This window comes from Lissotriton vulgaris, chromosome 8 (genome assembly GCF_964263255.1).
Source record: "Lissotriton vulgaris chromosome 8, aLisVul1.2, whole genome shotgun sequence".
Lineage (NCBI taxonomy): Eukaryota > Metazoa > Chordata > Amphibia > Caudata > Salamandridae > Lissotriton > Lissotriton vulgaris.
Genome location: NC_141696.1, coordinates 56,811,935 through 56,836,237, shown reverse-complemented (window position 1 = coordinate 56,836,237; position 24,303 = coordinate 56,811,935). Strand labels below are relative to the sequence as shown.

General features: G+C 53.0%; 1 protein-coding gene across 13 annotated transcripts in view; it reads right to left on the bottom strand.

Moving 5' to 3' along the window:
• The window catches only part of ARFIP2 (ARF interacting protein 2), a 274,219-nt gene that overhangs the window by 246,788 nt on the left and 3,128 nt on the right, over nt 1-24,303 (bottom strand). The window contains exon 1 of one of the 13 annotated variants that reach the window (XM_086933697.1): nt 16,497-16,690. The exons of 8 other annotated variants lie outside the window; for them this stretch is intronic. The gene's annotated coding sequence lies outside the window, so the exon portion shown is untranslated. Of the gene's footprint in view, nt 1-16,496; nt 16,691-24,303 lie in introns of those variants that run through there. 4 more of the 13 variants (XM_086933701.1, XM_086933703.1, XM_086933699.1 and 1 more) reach the window with 4 other exon arrangements.

Genomic DNA, 24,303 nt, shown 5'->3' with positions numbered 1-24,303 from the left:
ACAGAAGGGTACCTCTTCAGGAGCACAATAGGGGTTCCTGTGCCAAACCCTAGGAGTCTTAACGGCAGGACCCTGGAGAAAGAATCGTCGGCGCCCGCTAGTCCTCCGGGCGGTTGGAAGCCGGAGCAACCGGAAGCTCTCCTTGCAACGCTCCGCCCTAAAAAGGGCGTGAGCAAAGTGGTGGACCAGTGGTTCACTGTATTCAAGGGGGGAATCCCCTGACAACTGGTAGGACCAATTAGATTGGCCACGGTGCAATTTGGCTCTTCAGGCGGGCAGGGCAGCGTAGGTCAGTCACCGCTGCCTGCCCTTGGATTGTCTGTAAGTTAACCCACGATGTTGCATACTTTTGATTGGAATAAGCCTGCAGCAATCTTTTCCCAACAAAGAATTGTGTTGTGTATTCATTTATTCCATTGTGCAAGGTAACTCTGCAAAGGGTGTGGAGTGTCGCCTATATAGGCACTAAAGTCTCATTGGTTGAACTAAACATGCATTACAAAGTGCAAGAGCTCTAAAGACCTCCTCGCACACCAGGCGGTAACCAAGAGAGGCGGGGGCCGTTCCTGGCATCATCAGGGCCGGGAACGGGAAACCAAGAGAGGCGGGGGCTGCTCCAGGTATCATCATGGCCAGGGCGGGAACCAAAAGCATCCCTGGCAAAAATGTTCACACTAGCCCTGCTGGTCTCTCTCTTTCTTTCTCTCTCAACCCGGGGAGTAGGAAGGAGAGAGTAGCAGACCTGCCAGCAGCGGCCCTGCCAGCAGCGGCCTCAGAGGCTCCAGCCCTTCGGGAAATGCCCGGAGGCATGAAGGGCAGTCCGGCGCTGGTTATAAAGTTACATTTCCAAAAGTTAAACATTTGGTTCCGCCTGGCATGTCATGGTTGTTGTTTAACTTGGTGCTACAGTTCACTGCAGGGTCAGCTTCGAGCCTCCGATGCCACTGAACAGGATTTGGGAGGTCAGAGCCAAGACTGCCGAGGGGTCACTGCAGCTGGCACGTTTAGCTTCTTCCACACACCACCGACCCACAGCCAGATCGTGTAAGCATCACTGCAGCCGCAGGCAGCACATACATCTACCACCAGTGACCCACCACACACCACCGACCAATGGCAATGACTGCTGAGGGGGTCCCTGCAGAAGACACGTCTGCCTCCCACCACACACCACCGATCCAAGACTGCTGAGGGGTCACTGCAGCAGACATGTCTGCCTCCCACCACACACCACCAATCCAAGACTGCTGAGGGGCCACTGCAGCAGACATGTCTGCCTCCCACCATACACCACCGATCCAAGACTACTGAGGGGCCACTGCAGCACATACATCTACCACCCACCACACACCACCGACCAATGGCAATGACTGCTGAGGGGTCCCTGCAGCAGACACGTCTGCCTCCCACCACACACCACCGACCCAAGGCAAAGACTGCCGAGGGGCCACTGCAGCAGACACGTCTGCCTCCCACAACACACCACCGATCCAAGACTACTGAGGGGCCACTGCAGCAGACACGTCTGCCTCCCTTCACACACCACCAATCCAAGACTGCTCAGGGGTCACTGCAAGCAGACACGTCTGCCTCCCACCACACACCACCAATCCAAGACTGCTGAGGGGTCCCTGCAGCAGACATGTCTGCCTCCAGCCACACACCACCGACCCAAGACTGCTGAGGGGTCACTGCAGCAGACACGTCTGCCTCCCACAACACACCACCGATCCAAGACTGCTGAGGGGTCACTGCAGCAGACACGTCTACCTCCCTTCACACACCACCAATCCAAGACTGCTGAGGGGCCACTGCAGCAGACACGTCTGCCTCCCACCACACACCACCGACCCAAGGCACAGACTGCTGAGGGGTCCCTGCAGCAGACACGTCTACCTCCCTCCAAACACCATCAATCGAAGACTGCTGAGGGGCCACTGCAGCAGACACGTCTGCCTCCCACCACACACCACCGATCCAAGACTGCTGAGGGGTCACTGCAGCAGAATCGTCTGCCTCCCACCACACACCACAGACCCAAGGCAAAGACTGCTGAGGGGTCCCTGCAGCAGACACGTCTGCCTTCCACCACACACCACCAATCCAAGACTGCTGAGGGGTCACTGCAGCAGAATCGTCTGCCTCCCACCACACACCACAGACCCAAGGCAAAGACTGCTGAGGGGTCACTGCAGCAGACACGTCTGCTTCCAACCACACACCACCAACCCAAGGCACAGACTGCTGAGGGGTCACTGCAACAGACATGTTTGACTCCCACCACACACCACCGACCCAAGGCTGCTTAGGGGTCACTGCAACAGACATGTCTGCCTCCCACCACACACCACCGACCCAAGGCGAAGACTGCTGAGGGGTCACTGCAGCAGACACGTCTACCTCCCACCACACACCACCGACCCAAGACACAGACTGCTGGGGGGTCATGTCTGCCTCCCTCCACACAGCCAAGGCAAAGACTGCTGAGGGGTCCCTGCAGCAGACACATCTGCTTCCCACCACACACCACTGACCCAAGGCAAAGACTGCTGAGGGGTCCCTGCAGCAGACACGTCTGCCTCCCACCACACACCACCAATCCAAGACTACTGAGGGGCCACTGCAGCAGACACGTCTGCCTCCCTTCACACACCACCAATCCAAGACTGCTGAGGGGCCACTGCAGCAGACACGTCTGCCTCCCACCACACACCACCGACCCAAGGCACAGACTGCTGAGGGGTCCCTGCAGCAGACACGTCTACCTCCCTCCAAACACCATCAATCGAAGACTGCTGAGGGGTCACTGCAGCAGAATCGTCTGCCTCCCACCACACACCACAGACCCAAGGCACAGACTGCTGAGGGGTCCCTGCAGCAGACACGTCTACCTCCCTCCAAACACCATCAATCGAAGACTGCTGAGGGGTCACTGCAGCAGAATCGTCTGCCTCCCACCACACACCACAGACCCAAGGCACAGACTGCTGAGGGGTCCCTGCAGCAGACACGTCTGCCTCCCACCACATACCACCAATCCAAGACTGCTGAGGGGTAACTGCAGCAGACACCTCTGCCTCCCACCACACACCACCGATCTATGACTGCTGAGGGGTCCCTGCAGCAGACACGTCTACCTCCCTCCACACACCACCAATCCAAGACTGCTGAGGGGTCCCTGCAGCAGACATGTCTGCCTCCCACCACACACCACCGACCCAAGACACAGACTGCTGGGGGTCACTGCAACAGACATGTCTGCCTCCCACCACACACCACACACCCAAGGCAAAGACTGCTGGGGGGTCACTGCAACAGACATGTCTGCCTCCCATCACACACCACCTACCTAAGGTAAAGACTGCTGAGGGGTCACTACAGCAGACACGTCTACCTCCCACCACACACCACCGACCAATGGCAATGACTGCTGAGGGGTCCCTGCAGCAGACACGTCTGCCTCCCACCACACACCACCGATCCATGACTGCTGATGGGTCACTGCAGCAGACACGTCTGCCTCCCACCACACACCACCGACCCAAGGCAAAGACTGCTGAGGGGTCACTGCAGCAGACACGTCTGCCTCCCACCACACACCACCGATCCATGACTGCTGATGGGTCACTGCAGCAGACACGTCTGCCTCCCACCACACACCACCGACCCAAGGCAAAGACTGCTGAGGGGTCACTGCAGCAGACACGTCTGCCTCCCACCACACACCACCGATCCATGACTGCTGATGGGTCACTGCAGCAGACACGTCTGCCTCCCACCACACACCACCGACCCAAGGCAAAGACTGCTGAGGGGTCACTGCAGCAGACACGTCTGCCTCCCACCACACACCACCGATCCAAGACTACTGAGGGGCCACTGCAGCAGACACGTCTGCCTCCCACAACACACCACCGATCCAAGACTGCTGAGGGGTCACTGCAGCAGACACGTCTACCTCCCTTCACACACCACCAATCCAAGACTGCTGAGGGGCCACTGCAGCAGACACGTCTGCCTCCCACCACACACCACCGACCCAAGGCACAGACTGCTGAGGGGTCCCTGCAGCAGACACGTCTACCTCCCTCCAAACACCATCAATCGAAGACTGCTGAGGGGCCACTGCAGCAGACACGTCTGCCTCCCACCACACACCACCGATCCAAGACTGCTGAGGGGTCACTGCAGCAGAATCGTCTGCCTCCCACCACACACCACAGACCCAAGGCAAAGACTGCTGAGGGGTCCCTGCAGCAGACACGTCTGCCTTCCACCACACACCACCAATCCAAGACTGCTGAGGGGTCACTGCAGCAGAATCGTCTGCCTCCCACCACACACCACAGACCCAAGGCAAAGACTGCTGAGGGGTCACTGCAGCAGACACGTCTGCTTCCAACCACACACCACCAACCCAAGGCACAGACTGCTGAGGGGTCACTGCAACAGACATGTTTGACTCCCACCACACACCACCGACCCAAGGCTGCTTAGGGGTCACTGCAACAGACATGTCTGCCTCCCACCACACACCACCGACCCAAGACACAGACTGCTGGGGGGTCACTGCAATACATGTCTACCTCCCACCACACACCACCGACCCAAGGCAAAGACTGCTGAGGGGTCACTGTAACAGACACGTCTACCTCCCACCACACACCACCGACCCAAGGCAAAGACTGCTGAGGGGTCACTGTAACAGACACGTCTACCTCCCAACACACACCACCGACCCAAGGCAAAGACTGCTGAGGGGTCACTGTAACAGACACGTCTACCTCCCAACACACACCACCGACCCAAGGCAAAGACTGCTGAGGGGTCACTGTAACAGACACGTCTACCTCCCAACACACACCACCGACCCAAGGCACAGACTGCTGAGGGGTCACTGCAACAGACATCTCTGCCTCCCATCACACACCACCTACCTAAGGTAAAGACTGCTGAGGGGTCACTACAGCAGACACGTCTACCTCCCACCACACACCACCGACCAATGGCAATGACTGCTGAGGGGTCCCTGCAGCAGACACGTCTGCCTCCCACCACACACCACCGATCCATGACTGCTGATGGGTCACTGCAGCAGACACGTCTGCCTCCCACCACACACCACCGACCCAAGGCAAAGACTGCTGAGGGGTCACTGCAGCAGACACGTCTGCCTCCCACCACACACCACCGATCCATGACTGCTGATGGGTCACTGCAGCAGACACGTCTGCCTCCCACCACACACCACCGACCCAAGGCAAAGACTGCTGAGGGGTCACTGCAGCAGACACGTCTGCCTCCCACCACACACCACCGATCCATGACTGCTGATGGGTCACTGCAGCAGACACGTCTGCCTCCCACCACACACCACCGACCCAAGGCAAAGACTGCTGAGGGGTCACTGCAGCAGACACGTCTGCCTCCCACCACACACCACCGATCCAAGACTACTGAGGGGCCACTGCAGCAGACACGTCTGCCTCCCACAACACACCACCGATCCAAGACTGCTGAGGGGTCACTGCAGCAGACACGTCTACCTCCCTTCACACACCACCAATCCAAGACTGCTGAGGGGCCACTGCAGCAGACACGTCTGCCTCCCACCACACACCACCGACCCAAGGCACAGACTGCTGAGGGGTCCCTGCAGCAGACACGTCTACCTCCCTCCAAACACCATCAATCGAAGACTGCTGAGGGGCCACTGCAGCAGACACGTCTGCCTCCCACCACACACCACCGATCCAAGACTGCTGAGGGGTCACTGCAGCAGAATCGTCTGCCTCCCACCACACACCACAGACCCAAGGCAAAGACTGCTGTGGGGTCCCTGCAGCAGACACGTCTGCCTTCCACCACACACCACCAATCCAAGACTGCTGAGGGGTCACTGCAGCAGAATCGTCTGCCTCCCACCACACACCACAGACCCAAGGCAAAGACTGCTGAGGGGTCACTGCAGCAGACACGTCTGCTTCCAACCACACACCACCAACCCAAGGCACAGACTGCTGAGGGGTCACTGCAACAGACATGTTTGACTCCCACCACACACCACCGACCCAAGGCTGCTTAGGGGTCACTGCAACAGACATGTCTGCCTCCCACCACACACCACCGACCCAAGGCGAAGACTGCTGAGGGGTCACTGCAGCAGACACGTCTACCTCCCACCACACACCACCGACCCAAGACACAGACTGCTGGGGGGTCACTGCAATACATGTCTACCTCCCACCACACACCACCGACCCAAGGCAAAGACTGCTGAGGGGTCACTGTAACAGACACGTCTACCTCCCACCACACACCACCGACCCAAGGCAAAGACTGCTGAGGGGTCACTGTAACAGACACGTCTACCTCCCAACACACACCACCGACCCAAGGCAAAGACTGCTGAGGGGTCACTGTAACAGACACGTCTACCTCCCAACACACACCACCGACCCAAGGCAAAGACTGCTGAGGGGTCACTGTAACAGACACGTCTACCTCCCAACACACACCACCGACCCAAGGCACAGACTGCTGAGGGGTCACTGCAACAGACATGTCTGCCTCCCACCACACACCACCGGCCTAAGGCAAAGACTGCTGAGGGGTCGCTGCAGCAGACACGTCTACCTCCTACCACACACCACCGACCCAAGGCACACACTGCTGAGGGGTCACTGCAGCAGACACGTCTACCTCCCACCACACACCACCGACCCATGGCAAAGACTGCTGAGAGGTCAGTGCAACAGACATGTCTGCCTCTCACCACACACCACCGACCCAAGGCAAAGACTGCTGAGGAGTCACTGCAGCAGACACATCTGCATCACACCATCACACCACCAACTCAAGACTTCTGAGGGGTCCCTGCAGCAGACACTTCTGCCTCCCACCACACACCACCGACCCAAGGCAAAGACTGCTGAGGGGTCACTGCAGCAGACATGTCTGCCTCCCACCACACACCCAAGGCAAAGACTACTGAGGGGGCCCTGCAGCAGACACGTCTGCTTCCCACCACACACCACTGACCTAAGGCAAAGACTGCTGAGGGGTCCCTGCAGCAGACACGTCTGCCTCCCACCACATACCACCAATCCAAGACTGCTGAGGGGTAACTGCAGCAGACACCTCTGCCTCCCACCACACACCACCGATCTATGACTGCTGAGGGGTCCCTGCAGCAGACACGTCTACCTCCCTCCACACACCACCAATCCAAGACTGCTGAGGGGTCCCTGCAGCAGACATGTCTGCCTCCCACCACACACCACCGACCCAAGACACAGACTGCTGGGGGGTCACTGCAACAGACATGTCTGCCTCCCACCACACACCACACACCCAAGGCAAAGACTGCTGGGGGGTCACTGCAACAGACATGTCTGCCTCCCATCACACACCACCTACCTAAGGTAAAGACTGCTGAGGGGTCACTACAGCAAACACGTCTGCCTCCCACCACACACCACCGACCCAAGGCAAAGACTGCTGAGGAGTCACTGCAGCAGACACGTCTGCCTCCAACCACACACCACCGACCTAAGGCAAAGACTGCTGAGGGCTCACTGCAGCAGACACGTCTGCCTCCCACCACACACCATCAATCCAAGACTGCTCAGGGGTCCCTGCAGCAGACACGTCTGCCTCCCACTACAAACCACCGACCCAAGTCACAGACTGCTGAGGGGTCACTGCAGCAGACACGTCTGCCTCCCACCACACACCACCGACCCAAGGCACAGACAGCTGAGGGGTCACTGCAACAGACATGTCTGCCTCCTACCACACACCACCGACCCAAGGCAAAGACTGCTGTGGGGTCACTGCAGCAGACACGTTGGCTCCCACCACACACCACCGACCCAAGACACAGACTGCTGGGGGGTCACTGCAACAGACATGTCTGCCTCCCACCACACACCACCGACCCAAGGCAAAGGCTGCTGGGGGGTCACTGCAACAGACATGTCTGCCTCCCACCACACACCACCGACCCAAGGCAAAGACTGCTGAGGGGTCACTGCAGCAGACACGTCTACCAACCGCCACACACCACACACCCAAGGCAAAGACTGCTGAGGGGTCCCTGCAGCAGACACGTCTGCCTCCCACCACACACCATCAACCCAAGACTGCTCAAGGGTCCCTGCAGCAGACACGTCTGCCTCCCACCACACACCACCGACCCAAGGCAAAGACTGCTGAGGGGTCACTGCAACAGACATGTCTGCCTCCTACCACACACCACCGACCCAAGGCAAAGACTGCTGAGGGGTCACTGCAGCAGACACGTCTACCAACCGCCACACACTACACACCCAAGGCACAGACTGCTGAGGGGTCCCTGCAGCAGACACATCTGCCTCCCACCACACACCACCAACCCAAGGCAAAGACTGCTGAGGGGTCACTGCAACAGACATGTCTGCCTCCCACCACACACCACCGACCCAAGGCAAAGACTGCTGAGGGGTCACTGCAACAGACATGTCTGCCTCCCACCACACACCACCGACCCAAGGCAAAGACTGCTTTGGGGTCACTGCAACAGACATGTCTGCCTCCCATCACACACCACCGACCCAAGGTAAAGACTGCTGAGGGGTCACTGCAGCAGACACGTCTACCTCCCAACACACACCACCGACCCAAGGCAAAGACTGCTGAGGGGTCACTGCAGCAGACATGTCTACCTCCCACCACACACCACCAACCCAAGGCACAGACTGCTGAGGGGTCACTACAGCAGACATCTCCCTCCCTCCACACACCACGGACCCAAGGCAAAGACTGCTGAGGGGTCACTGCAGCAGACACGTCTACCTCCCACCACACACCACCAACCCAAGGCACAGACTGCTGAGGGGTCACTACAGCAGACACATCTCCCTCCCTCCACACACCACGGACCCAAGGCACAGACTGCTGAGGGCTCACTGCAGCAGACACGTCTACCTCCCACCACACACCACCGACCCAGGACTGCTGAGGGGTCACTGCAGCAGACACATCTGCCTCCCACCACACACCACCGACCCAAGGCACAGACTGCTGAGGGCTCACTGCAGCAGACACGTCTACCTCCCACCACACACCACCGACCCAAGTTTTCAAGATTTCAAGTGCTGTTCTTGTTATAAAAGTAATTGGTTTAAGCAGCAGCCATAGCCCACCTCCTATTGGCCAAGGAATGCTATCAAGCATGCTCTGCATTCGCCTGTGGCCGCTTTTCCCGGGTGGGCAGCGAGCCCCCGGGGTGCAGCACACTGCTCTGTGCGCCGCTCGTGCAGCTTTGCTCGGGGTCACGCGGGACTGCCCTTCGTGAGGGTTGGTTATGGGGCTGTCGGCAGGGTGAGCCAGCATGGAGCGTAGCGGGCCGCTCTACCCGCCAAGGGCCTGCACGCGCACAGGGGCCGGATTGGTTGGAGCTCCTGTGGCACGTGACATCTCATCACAGACCGCGTGGTCATAGCCTTGCCAATGGCCGAGCACGCTGCCTGCACTGGCAGGGTCAAAGGGCAGCGCTGCTCACTCTGGCGGGAATGCCCCCTGCACCCTCATGCCCAGCTTTACCACAGCCCACTCTTTGCCTAAAAATGAGTATTTATTTGCCCTCAGAAAGGAACGTCTAAAGCCATCAAACCCTAAGAGGGTTTGGCATGCCCTTCAAACGAGGCCGGGTCTCAGAGGGTCCACCCCCTGAGACCCCTTCAGAAGAAGCAGAGCAGCGAGGGCCTCCTCTGTGGGAGTCACCGCCGTTGAGCATTTGAGGTGGTCTTGAAACGCTGAATGTCATCGCTCCTAGCCCCCTTACACTGGAAAACAACCATTTACAATGCAATAGGTCTCGCAGCATTAAAGTTTGAGCTATTGGCATTGTATATGACAATGTGTTGAATTAATTTGTTAGCAAACTCTGAATTGGTGTATAAAGATGATTTGCAAACTGTCAAATGTTGCTGAATAGTAAGCAACGTTGTGAATAATATTGTTTGCTAGTCATCCTTCGGTACCAGAGTACTTCACTTGAGGCAGAGGTATTATCTTTAGACTACGGGTGCTGGTGCGTGTTTTGCCACTAGTGTCCTTCCATGTCTGGTGCTCCGCAGCAGTTTCAAGAAGTTATTGGAGTTTCTTGTTCCTCAAATGGCTGTATTTTCTGATATTTATACGTTTCCCTAGTCTTCATTGCATGATTTTCGCTCGCAGGAAAGTGTTGTGCTTGCTGGAAACACTGTATTTTTTTTTAACTGTAACGGTCTTTGATCTGTAACACCAACAGAACAATCTGCCTCAATTTCTGAATGTCATCATCGTCATGGATTCCAAATTTATATAGCGCGAACTCGACCCTGTATTTACATTACACATTCAGGCACGGGGAGATTAAGTGATTTGCCTAGAATCACAGGATGTGGACACGACCTCGAGGCTCGAACCCTGGTTTCAGCACCAGAGTCGGCAGCTTAAGCCGATTGGCCACATCCTCTCACCACGCACAGGGCCTGGGGCCGAGTGTGTCAACACACCAGGGCCTCTGGCTCTGGCAGGAAGCACCAGGGCTCCATCATTAGACGATGCGCAGCAGGTGGTGCCGGGGAAGGGTCGCGGCTGCTTTAAAAAGCAGGAGGCTGAGAGGGCCTCCCCCTAGACATCAACAACCACAGAGAAGGCAGCGGCGGCCCCTGGAGACCCGGTGCTGTCGACGAGTTTCGGCGCAGTCTCTCCAGCTTTTGAGCACTATCTCTGCTGCTACTGAAGTGTAAGTACGCAGCGCTACTGGGGGACAGAGAGAGAGGAAGACGCTAGGGGCCCAGGCTAGCATCTAAGGGGCCAGAGGCGGCACCGAGGGGGCTTACTAGCAGGTACTGGGCACAACCAGGTCACCTCTTCCGCCTGCACACGCCCTCCCTGGCTACTTTCACTTTTACCTCTTGCACCAAAGAGGGTTGTGGCTGTATCACGAAACATTTAGACTGGCGCCGTTCCATGCATGTCCTGGTGGTAACAGGCGGTACTCGTACACCCTCCCCGTACCACGTGTAATAGAGGTGGAAATGTGTGACAAATGTTTATGCATGTTGATTATCCAGTGTTTCTGTTGCGGTGGTTAATTGTTGTTTTTGGTGTGCTGTTGTGTTTTTGTGCATCGTTATTTCAATGTTTTGTTGTAGGTTTGTACTGCTTGGTTTTACTATTTTCTCTTTTTAAGTGTGTGTTGTGTATTATTGATTGTGCTCTAGTTCAGAGAGGTCCGCGAATGCTGCTACACTCCACACACAGACGCAGTTCTTTTCCTTTAAAGACCCCATGAAAAGCAGCCATTCGCCACAATCGGGGGTTCCACAAACGCTGCTGGTCTTGCGCTGTTCAAGACGCCAGTGACCCCAAAGTGTGGCCCAGACCCGTCTTGACTCAGCAGCTGCGGGGCACACTTCATGCGCCTCCACCAGGGGGAAGTTCGGCACTTTGGTCCTTCTCAAAGCATAAGGTTGGGGCTCAGTCAATAACATCTCAGTAAGTTGGTGCACGCGCATCCAATTGTCGGTCTTTCAGTCTACATGTCTGTAACATGTCTGTTGTGTCTAACCACGACGACTCGCTTCCTCTTGCGTGACACACTAAGTGACGCTGTGCAGGAAGAAGAAAAGTGGTATCTGCGATTACAAAGAATTTTGTATCAAAATCACAAGCAGAGCTTTAAATGGTCGCGTACTCAGTTGCTGAGTACCTGCACTTTAAAAAAATTGTGTAAAGAGGCACTGCTTTCACTTCTCTGCCGGGCCACAATACTTTTAATGTTGGAGTGCACAGAACTAATCAACAGCAAACAGATAGTGTGGGGTTCGGATGAGTACCTGCACTTTCATTTCTAACACGGAACACTAGCTGTGTAAAATCAATTGAAGGGGAGGAGGGGCGGCAAGGGGAGGAGGGGCGGCAAGGGGAGGAGGGGCGGCAGGGGGAGGAGGGGCGGCAGGGGGAGGAGGGGCGGCAGGGGGGTCTCGGTGCGAGCGTGTGCGTGTGTGTGTATGTGTGTATGTGTGTGGTGGCGGGGGGTGTCTATGTGTGCGTGGGTGTATGTGCGCTCGTGTTTGTGTCTCTCTGTGTGCGCTCGTGTGTGTGTGCGCATGCGTCAGCAGGGGGAGGTGTGGCTGTGTGTGTTAGAGCTTTCCAGGAGACAGGAGATGTGCAAACGCACGCGCGGCCCGCTCCGATCCCATTTATGCGCGTGGTCATCTCTTGTCTCCTGGGAAGCTGAGCCGGTGACTATAGGTCTCTGGCGAGACCGCGCTTTTGCGAGGTAATCGCCACGAGACCTAAAAACACACGGAGTTTAGAAATAACAGGCACACAGGGGGAGGACACCGAAGCCAACCAGGAGGGCAAACACGGGTGCAGTAAAAAAGGGCAGCAGAGCCCTCCGCACCAAGAAAATCTGTGACAGAGGCCAGCCATGGAGTCTGTATCATTATAGTCCGCCCGTTAACCTGCCTTCGCCTCCAGCTAGAGTCATGCAGCTCAGACTACAAACACCATTATAGAAATATTCCATCTCAGGGCACCCTTTTGTATAAACTAATAAACATGTGACTAGGTCGTAAGGAACACTGCACACGTGACTCAGAATGCCTCACGTACCTGACATTACTGCCTCACACCCTTCCTTCTTCCAGTCAAACCCATCAATCACAATGGCACACTGCCTTGTCTTTTTTAATAAAAAAAAACATGAAGCATCTCCTCCTTTCCACTAAAAACTATTTAAAAATAGTAAAAATGTTAAGCAACCTGGCAGGAAAGACAGGGGAAGAAGTTAGCCACACTTATGTCTGAGAGGAAGAGTTCTCAGGAGGTCAAATATTGTGAGCAAATCCTCCATTCATTCTGAGCGCTTAGGGGTTAAACCAAGGAAAGCCAGCCATCACTTCTCACAGGGTGCCCCAACTTCACTCAAAAGAAGCTGGAGGATATCAGAACCTGCAACAACTGCCAGAAAAGACCACAACAAAAAACCCGGTCAGCAGCAAACACAAGTAGAAAAGTGTGGAACAGAAGACACGCAGTAACTAAACATGGCACTCTGGTCTAGCTGGTCATACCTAGAACCTGCTTGAATAACAAGCAACTAGGTATCTGCGCCCTCAGAGGAAGGCCATTAGAGATAGAATTTGAGCTTCATGGATAGGGAGCCGGAGAGGGGCTGGGATTCTGTACTCTTTACCCAAAGTGTGCAGTCTCCAGATTTGGTTCTTCCAGTGCATGACAAGCTCAAAGCCCAAATACAGAGGGGTAAGAGGGTTAAAATAGCTGTGCCTTCCCTGAAGCACCTAGTCTAAGGGTTTCTACATCAACCTTCCGGTTCGAGACGAAAGTTGTTTGTAGATCAGTTCCACGGGCCAGGAGTTAGCTTTTCCCTCCACAGGACGAGGGCAATCTCATTGTGGACTGCAGGGGGGTAGAGGGCGTAGACTACCTATCCAGTGGGAAGTTATAGATTAAACTTTCTGAAAGCCAGGGGGATGAGCGTTTCACAAGGGTGGGAATGATATATACAGGAAGATGTAGCATTGGATTACCCTTCACTGCTCTAGATTTAAGGTTTATCCATCGTACTGTCTCCTCAAAAACAAACAATAAGTGAAAAGCTCCTGTTTCATAATAAAAACAATTCTTTCAGTAGCACACAGCAGTGTTTAAATAATCATTTTATATGTGAAGAAGGTGTCACAGAGCATTAGACCTGTGCTGGACCTGAAAAGTGCAATTAAAGGGGTCAAAACAATTCATTTCAAGATGGACTGAATGCAGAATATTCAAACGAGTGGAATTCATGGTTACTTTGGATCTGAAGCTTGTCTGTCCCCCTGTTTTGATATGACAGACAGCAGTGCATTCTGCGATTCACAGTTCACATTCTACCCGTTTACTTCTGCTTCCTGCTGTATGGCATAAGGTGCCATTAGAGGTCTTTACCAAGCACTTGTCCCCCCTAGGCAGAGTTCTTGCAGGGCAGTGATGTCCCTGCTCATTGATATCTGGACCACCTGCCCAGGTATCAGACAGAGAACAACATGAAGGTGGACGTGGTCTTCCTTCAAAAGTCTGATTATGAATATGGTCTGGATGGACCCCTCGAGGTTTTAAGCTTCTTGGTTCAGGTTCTACACAAAGGAACGCAGAGTGGCCCTCCCAACCACCCAGCCAGCAGAATCGAGGACATTGGATAGAACCATCTTCCTCAAGATTCTGCCATGGTATGGTAAGGATGTGGCGAAGCACAGGGCTTGCTTTAGGTCTGCTGGCATCCGATGCAATAATCTTTCTGGCACCTCTCCCTCTCGCCCCCCCCCACGGTCGTCTTCTCAATGGATTCCCTCACTAACACCCTCCAACAGTGCCCTTCATCTATCTCTCTAGAGCCCCTCTCTCACATGTATTTATAGCGCTACTCATGCCAGCGCATGGTGTCAGAGCACTTTACATCACACTCTTGTTATACACAGGCAATGAATCATAGTGTGTAAATCCGAGTATAGTTAATGGTACTAAAGCCAATGAGGACTACAGGATGCAGGAGTCACGTCATCCATGCTGGTAGGCAGCATCTTTTAAGAGCGCTCGGTCTGGAGAAGCACGCACTCTGGATTTAAAATATGTGACATAGTGTTTGGGGTTGGCTTTACTAATAAGAAAGTATTTCTACCCACACAAACCCTTGTTAGCAACATTATGGAGAAAAGAGAGCTGCTCTGGTGCTTGCATGCAGAAAAGAGAGCTGTACTAGAGCTCTGGTGCTTGCATGCAGAAAAGAGAGCTGTACTAGAGCTCTGGTGCTTGCATGCAGAAAAGAGAGCTGTACTGGAGCTCGCATGGAGGGGAAAAAAGAGCTGTTCTGGAGCTGGAATGAAAGTTGTTCTGGAGCTCAAATGAAAGCGGTTCTGGGGCTCGAATGAAAGCTGTTCTGGCGCTCGAATGAAAGCTGTTCTGGAGCTCAAATGAAAAAGCTGTTCTGGAGCTCAAATGAAAGCTGTTCTGGAGCTCAAATGAAAGCTGTTCTGGAGCTCAAATGAAAGCTGTTCTGGAGCTCAAATGAAAGCTGTTCTGGAGCTGGAATTAAAGAGCTGTTCTGGAGCTGGAATGAAAGCTATTCTGGAGCTCGAATGAAAGCTATTCTGGAGCTCAAATGAGAGAGCTGTTCTGGAGCTCAAATGAAAGAGCTGTTCTGGAGCTCAAATGAAAGAGCTGTTCTTTGAGCTCAAATGAAAGAGCTGTTCTCTGAGCTCAAATGAAAGAGCTGTTCTCTGAGCTCAAATGAAAGAGCTGTTCTCTGAGCTCAAATGAAAGAGCTGTTCTGGAGCTCGAATGAAAGCTATTCTGGAGCTCAAATGAGAGAGCTGTTCTGGAGCTCAAATGAAAGAGCTGTTCTTTGAGCTCAAATGAAAGAGCTGTTCTCTGAGCTCAAATGAAAGAGCTGTTCTGGAGCTCAAATGAAAGAGCTGTTCTCTGAGCTCAAATGAAAGAGCTGTTCTGGAGCTCAAATGAAAGAGCTGTTCTGCAGCTCAAATGAAAGAGCTGTTCTGGAGCTCAAATGAAAGCTGTTCTGGAGCTTGAATGAAAGATGTTCTGGAACTCGAATGAAAGCTGTTCTGGAGCTCAAATGAAAGAGCTGTTCTGGAGCTCAAATGAAAGAGCTGTTCTGGAGCTCAAATGAAAGAGCTGTTCTGGAGCTCAAATGAAAGAGCTGTTCTGGAGCTCAAATAAAAGCGGTTCTGGAGCTCGAATGAAAGCTGTTCTGGAGCTCGAATGAAAGAGCTGTTCTGGAGCTTGAATGAAAGAGAGCTGTTTCTAACCCCACGGAAGCACTGTGCTAAGACTGCCCTCACAGATGGAGCGTGCGCCCTTCCCACTCGTGCGTACATCACAGGTGCACAGGTAGACAACCGTGGTGAAGCCAGTCTGAGAGCTCTGTGCTGCAAGCAGGGACTGTCTGATCCACAACCACAAGCGACAAACAACACGTTTAAGAGACGTCACCCAGAGCTCTTCAGGAGACACACGGCAGCCGGTACCCTCGCTACATGGACCTCCCAGCACCGGATACAGGCCGGAAACACCCCAGGAGTCAGCAGACACTAGGGTGAGATCCAACCATAGTCTCCCCGCCACCCCGGACATCTACACGGCCTGGGGCAGCCGTCTGAACCCCGACATCTGTCACTTCATCTTCACAAACTCTGGGTGCGCTCCTGAGACCTGTCACGCTGGCACGGAGGTTCACCCCCAGCCGAACCTGCCTTGTACGCGTCAGCCGTTCTGGGGGCTGGCTTTAAGAATGGGGCCTGGTGGGCAGAGAAGCCCGGGGGTGCCACCATCGCACACCTTAATGGTCTTGGGAACATAAGCGCCTGGCTGCGGCTCTGTCATTCCGAACAGAAATGCCACTGAGTTTGCAGAATTCTCGCCCCCGGCCCCAGACCTACCTGTCCCCGCGCCGCTGCCAGCTCAGCTCTGCACACATGGACGCGCCGTGCCCTCCGCCGCTGGATGTGAGCACACCAGGGAGGCAGCCCTCCAACCCGGACTGCCCCGACCGCATTCCAGGCCTCCCCTCCCTCCTCCGCCTCCCCAGGTAAATATACCAGGCTTGGGGGCGGTGGAAGCAGGAAGGAACTAGAAGCGCCACGCCCAGGCCTGGCACACACACCTGTGACTCGCCTCGGTTCCCACAGGGAGGCAGGAGCTGGCTCCAGGGCCTACATCTCGGTGCGTGTGGAAAGGAGGCGGCAAAGGGCATCCTGCCATCTACCTCCAGAAGGCACCGGGTGCGTGGTTCCTGCTTCCCTCACTCACACACCTGTGACTGGCCTTGGCTCCCACAAGGAGGCAGGAGTCGTCTCCAGGGCCTACATCTCGGTGCGTGTGGAAAGGAGGCGGCAAAGGGCATCCTGCCATCTACCTCCAGAAGGCACCGGGTGCGTGGTTCCTGCTTCACTCACTCACACACCTGTGACTGGCCTTGGCTCCCACAAGGAGGCAGGAGTCGTCTCCAGGGCCTACATCTCGGTGCGTGTGGAAAGGAGGCGGCAAAGGGCATCCTGCCATCTACCTCCAGAAGGCACCGGGTGCGTGGTTCCTGCTTCCCTCACTCACACACCTGTGACTGGCCTTGGCTCCCACAAGGAGGCAGGAGTCGTCTCCAGGGCCTACATCTCGGTGCGTGTGGAAAGGAGGCGGCAAAGGGCATCCTGCCATCTACCTCCAGAAGGCACCGGGTGCGTGGTTCCTGCTTCCCTCACTCACACACCTGTGACTGGCCTTGGCTCCCACAAGGAGGCAGGAGTCGTCTCCGGGGCCTACATCTCGGTGTGTGTGGAAAGGAGGCGGCAAAGGGCATCCTGCCATCTACCGCCAGAAAAACCAAACAAGGGCCTTGACTCACCTCAGTAAGGTAGAGTCTATAAACTTGAAAAACCAAAAGCCAATAGTGAGTCCTACTGCAAAAAAACAACTATTGCAAAAGACTAAAAAAACATGAATTTTTAGTCAGAAATTGGATTTAATCCATCACAATTTATTTATTTTCAAATTTTCAAAGAACACAAAATACAAATTATTTCAATAAATATGTGTGACACCTACAATCCTTGGAAAAACAGATGTGCACAGGAATTGCCATGAAATACACTAAATTCAAACAACCTCTTTCATACTCAACATCTGAGACGTAACCTGACTCAGCTCACACTCACATAGACATTTATGCCTTCAAACTCCCAAAGAAACAGACATAAAACAAAAAACAATTGGGACCTATGTCAAAGAATTGGGGTAATTTCAATTGTGAGTTAAACAAGTTTTTCAGGAATGGAGCCGATTTACAATGTTATCCCGCATTCCCAATGCTAAGGGTACACTTTTGTTCAAACCATTAGTAATACATTTTCATTTTGACATAGGATACCACAACAAAAAGGTTGACGCGTTTCGAACCGGACCCTTTGTCCGATTCTCATCAGGACCATATAGGAAATCTTAGTTTTCCAGGGCGCGCTTCAATCAAATGAATGGAAGGGTCTGAGTCTGCAGAGCAGTGAACCGTAGCTGACGAAAAACACTTTTCTATTCGTGGCGCTAGGTTGTGAGATGAAAGGCGGGTCACACGTCGGGTGTGTGAAATTTGTAGTTTTTTATGCAGCTTAAGTAACGCCCGCTGCGCTGAGGTTTTGTTTACAAATCAAGAGAGGCGGCGCTGGTGTCTTCTCGTTTCCAACATGAGTGGTATGGTAATGAATGATTTAGCTGTCCTGGAGACAGCGATTCAATCCCATATGGCTCGTACCGCGGCGAAGTCTGGCGGTGCGGAGTGCATCACTCTGAAATGCTCCATTCACACACCTGTGACTCGCCTTAGCACCCACAGTCGTCTCCAGGGTCTACATCTCGGTGCGTGTGGAAAGGAGGCAGCAGAGGGAGTGGGACAAAGGGCATCCTGCCATCTACCTCCAGAAGCGGTACAAAAGGTGGTGGTGATGGACGGAGCATCTGAACCAATCAAACATTCACACCCAGTCAACTGATCTGGGTTTAATCCATCACCATTCTTAAGCCCACTCTGCCACCCCATTTTAGACCTGGCCGTATGCAAATCAGTCTGACCCTGTGCCTCATGGGAACAGTCCAGCCCGAACTGCCAAGCCATGCCTTCCCTGGACCGGAAACAAGCTTCCCAGGACCGGTTTCTGGCATTCCAGCCGTCTTCAGCCCGGCTTGCTTGAATCCAGTGGCAAAGTGAGCAAGGGACTCACGTCCGAGCATACCCTGCCAACTTATGGCGAACAAAGCGGTACAAAAGGGGGTGGTGATGGACGGAGCATCTGAACCAAACACTCACACCCAGTCAACAGATCTGGGTTTAATCCATCACCGTTCTTTAGCCCACTCTGCCACCCCAGCTCAGACATGGCCATATGCAAATCAGTCTGACCCTGTACCTCATGGGAACAGTCCAGCCCGAACTGCCAAGCCATGCCTTCCCTGGACCGGAAACAAGCTTCCTAGCGGTACAAAAGGGGGTGGTGATGGACGGAGCATCCATGACCCATGAGGCACAGGGTAAAGACTGATTTGCATATGGCCATGTCTGAACTGGGGTGGTGTGGAGTGCAAAAAAAACGATGGATTTAGGCCCAGATCTCTGTACTGGGGTGAATGTATGACATTGTTCTGCATTCTGTCCATCAACTGTTGTTTTTGCATCTACCTCCAGAAGGCACTGGGTGCGGGGTTCCTGCTCCACTCACACACTTGTGACTCGCCTTGCCTCCCACAGGGAGGCAGAAGCTGTTTCCAGGACCTACATCTCGGTGCGTGTGGAAAGGAGGCGGCAAACAGAATGGGGCAAAGGGCATTTTGCCATCTACCTGCTGAGGGCACCCGGTGCGTGGTTCCTGCTCCACTTACACACCGGTTACGTGCCTTGATTCTCACAAGAAGTCAGGAGATGTTTCCAGCACCTACCTCTTGGTGAAGGAGTGGGAAAGGGGGCACTCTGTGACTCGCCTTGGCTCCCACAGGGAGGCAGAAGCTGTCTGCAGGGCCTGCCTCTCGGTGTGTGTGGAAAGGCGGCGGCAAAGGGAGTGGCGCAAAGGTGCATCCAGCCGTATACCTCCTGAGGGCACCCGGTTTTACACACACCCCTCCCCCACCTCCGATTCCCATAGGGAGGCAGGAGCTGTCTCCAGGGTTTGCCTCTGGGTGCGAGTGGAAAGGAGACAGGAAAGGGATTGGGGAAAAGTGCCTCCTGCCCCTACCTGCTGAGGGCATCCGGTGCCTGCTGCACTCGCACAGACACGGAAAGCAAGACATGTTTGGGGGAGCAGGGACCAGGATTTCTTCATTGTCTGGGTGTGACTCATATCCCCCAGTGACATAGGAGCCCACAGGCCATAGTACTAATCTTTACTGCCCACCACCAGTGTGGGCAATTCACCCCATTTAATTGTGGCTTTTACCAAAAGGCAGTTTGAAGGTATCTCGTTTTGCCGTCTTGTGTAACACCTTTAATATTTCAACATCTTGAATTCGTAGCACGTCCGAGGTGGGGATGCACTTCTCCCACAGCAGTGACGTGGACACCCGCTATTGGAAACAGGGGGGCTGTTAGCTCTGGGCATTCCCGGAAACAGGCAAAACAGGTGCAGGGAAAGAAGGAGCCCCCCCCCCCCCCACGAGGATGGGTCAGGCTCGGTGGGGTTGGGGAGGTAGATAGAACCATGACGAGGTAACCATTACCATCCCGGGATGTGGCTGACGGGGCAGAGATTGAGGAGAGGCCAGCCCCATGGGGGCGTGGCTTCGGGTGGGGGCGGTTGCATTGTTGAAGCATGCATCACAACCAGCGAAAAGAACAGAAGGAAGGGGCTTTTCATTTAACAAGTAAGTGCCTTCCGGGTGCCGTTTGTGTGCGTTGAACCGACTGGACCGCCTCACCTACTAACAATGAATGTATAAAGCCAGGACTGGAAACAGGAAGTAACCAGAGCAGAGGTCACAGTTCACAGATCATGAGAAGGTCAGGAGGGGTGGTGGTCAGCACACACACTCCGCGGTGCAGTGTTAGGGATGAGTGGTCTGCTCTAAGGATGACCAGCGCCATGGTAAGAATGTTTGTGGATGCAGGCTAGACATATTATGGGGGCTCTCTGTTGTCAAAAATGTAATTTATTAACCATTTTCTGCCATGTGAACCTCTCAGGGTACCAAACATATTGAATTATACCATAAACTTTCAGAAACGGAGACCAAGAAGAACTAGAGAAAGCTCCAGCGCCTACCAACCAAGAATACCAACAGAAATCTTGACAAGCATTGGTAAAGCCACTTGATCTGGAGTTTTTTTGTATTGTATCTTTTTATGTGCGCTTCAGTTTCAGGCAGCCTGATCCTCTTTGTGCAGGAAAGGCAGAAAAGGTTACTTTGTAGGTGTTTAGTGAGCTAGTGCATACTTTTGAAATAAGACATAAGCACATGATGCACACAGACCTTGAAACATTAGCTTTAAATGTCAGATATTGGGGTCGGAACACAAATCCACCTCCCTGCACCACGAGCATCCTCACTGCAACGGAGAAACGCACAGCATTGCTCTGAGGGGTTTCACCACCCGGGCAAGTGGACCCGGATACTTTTTCGTAAATTCTATTCCTCTGACAGATCTGTTCTCTCATCTCTAAATGTAAACTAATGGGCCAACATCCGGCTCAGCAGAGTGAAAGAAACGGTAGGAGAAGGGCCGCTAGATGAGGAGAATGGCACAGCAAAAGAGGAGACTTAGAGACAGGAGGTAGAGCTAGAGAGGAGTCAGAGACAGGAGAAAAGAGAGAAAGATGAGACAGCGGGAAAGAAATGCACAGATGTAGACAGCGAAGAGAGAGCTGGAGGAAAAGAGGAACAGACCGACCACGTTTTAGAGTGAGGTAGACTAACAGCCCTGGTGAGCTGAAATGACAGTTGTCTTTGATCTTTTGCTGTTTTGTTTGCTACTTTGCATTAAACACTAGTGGATTTTTGGCTTCTTGGCAAGCTGTGTTCATTTTTGACAGCTGTATTGCTAGAGGTAAGGTACAGATGATAGGGAGAGATAAAGTATGTTAGGTGAGGTGAAGTAAGGGGAGAGAGACTTGCAATAGAATGCGAGTTACAGGTGGTAGGAAGAGGTGACAATTCGTCAGGTAGAGGGTTGATAGAAAAGTGAGGTAAAGAGAAGGGCCGGGGATTCGTTTTTGGGAAGGCAGAGGGAGATTAGCATGTACTCCAAAATAGAAATGTAGAGAGAGAGAAGGATGGAGTAGAGAAAGGTAAGGTAGAAAGAGAAGGGGTAGGTAGAGAGAGGCAAGGGAGACAGAGATCTAGACAAGAAAGTAATGCATGGTGAGAGGGGGTGAGTAATACAGGGAGTGAGAGACAAAGCCAGAGATAGGTGGGGTAGAGAAACAGGTAAATAGAAAGGAAAGGCAGTGAAGGGTAGAGGACAACAGATGTATCAAACAACGGGAGAGTAAGGGAAAGGGAATCACTCTTCTTCCCCAGAATAATATTCTTTAACAACAAAAGAGTGACTATTGGCGCAAATAAACACAGAATGTGGAACAAAAACAAAGGCTGGGTGTGATGGGGAAAAACCTCTGTTTTTTAAAGAACCCTCACTCACCAAACTAGTTGGTGACATGTTTCATCATCGGGTTCCCACCAGGGAAATCAAGTGTCTCCCTGGTGTGCTGCGACGCATGAATTACAGCGGAGCTGGGTTTTTTTGGACTGTGTGATAGTACAAAAAAGAAGGGGAGTAGTTTGGGGACTAAATGATGGCGAGCTGCATCCTGTACCAATTTTAATAGAAGGGCATCCAGCAATCATTAAAAATCAGTGGGCGGACACGTGCTAACCTGTAAAGTGAGTCAGCTGTATCCTAAATTAACCGTGAAAAAATGGTCGACATGTTTCTGCTTGTATATGCTAATTTAGCAAAGCTTTCATCAGGACTAAAGAAAAATCCCCGGCGGTATACGCACGCTAAGGCGTACCCTAACCTGGGGAGTATGTGTGTCTATTAAAATTGGTACAGGGTGCAGCTCGCCATCTTTTAATCCCCACACTGCTCACCTTCTTTTTTGCACTATCACACAGGTTTTTCCCCATCACACCCAGCCCTTGTTTTTGTTCTACATTCTGTGTTTATTTGCGCCAATAGTCACTCTTTTGTAGTTAAAGAATAGAGTACAACAGAGTCAGAGGTAGACAGAAAGTTATGTTAAGATAGAGAAGGAGACAAGAGAGTGAGAGAGGCAGACTTCTGACAGTCCTGTTCACTGTATCAGAAGACCCTTTAGAAGGTAAGCTCCCTGGGCAGATTGCCCAGGGAGCTTACCAGGGAAGAGGCTTGGGAGGGCCGCCCACCAGAGGCTGTGGAGGTCAGCAGAACCTGTGCCAATTAGGGTGCCATAACCCAGGCCAAGGAGGGCAGCAGACCCTAGGAAGGCAGCAGACCCCAAGCAAAGGAAGGCAGCAGACCCCAGACAAAGGAAGGCGGCAGGCCCCAGGACAAGGAGGGTAATGTTGAGGGACACATGACCAGGACTTAAATGACCTCGGAGAGAAGATACTATGACTATGTGCTGCATTCCGAGTCAAACAAATACAAAATTGGAAGCACAAGTTAGAGAGGTCCCAGGACCACAATTCGAGCAGTTCTTCCCCCTTCTTTCTCCTTTAATATACAAGGTATGTAGACAACCTCCGGGTCACTGCATGACAACATTTCCACTTGGGTTCCTACCATAGACATTGTGGCAACACATTTTGCACATTTCTAACAATCAAATAGCACTCTGGGAGGTGAGAACTGAGGAGCGCTCACTGTAGCCAACCTCTAAAAATAGGGCATCAGCTCTACTGTAGAGGCTGGGCAAAGATCACACGTTTTGGATCCCACCAACCAAGGTTGGCTTCACCGAGTACTGCAACACAACACAACAAAGACACTGCTCACTGCTGCTCAAAGCTTTTGTGTAGGAAGATGGGTCACAGGACATGAGGAGTCAGGTTAGTGTGGATTTCCTATCCGGGCACATGATCCCTCACTTTCCATGTGGATGTGGGAGGCTAAACAGAACACCCCCTAAAACAGCAAAACTAAAGAAAGGAATCCAATTACTGTAAAATCAAACTCATGAAAAAACATTACCTCTAACAAACTGTAAGTCCAACATCACACCTTTCCCCATAAAACATCCAACTATGCACTACCCACTATCCTACTAGGAAGCCGCCTCACAGATGCACATGACATATTGCAAACAGCCTAAACACCACGACATAGCACAACACAAATTTGTTTCAGAAACCCAACTGAGAGCAAAAGGTGATTGGCAGAACTAATCTTTGGCAAGACACACAAAAGCTCGAAAATGGCATGGTAACGTGATATTTATGTATATATACACACACATTTCCTCGTTCCATCTCTCTTGTTATGATGGATCACTCAGTGTACCGGCACCTTTCTTCATTCGTTCCCGTTCTCAGAATCACTCAATCTCCCTCTTCCCTTGTTTTTATTCCTAGTATTTTTGCCAACATCTTCCTTCAAGATCTCCTTTCGAGGAGGACCTTTTCTGTGAGCCTAATGGGAACACTGGTTTCCAACAAAATCATATCTCACTTTTACTCATCCCAAACCTCCTCGTACTACTATGATCTCCCAACAAACACTTTCTAGTCTCTTCCAGC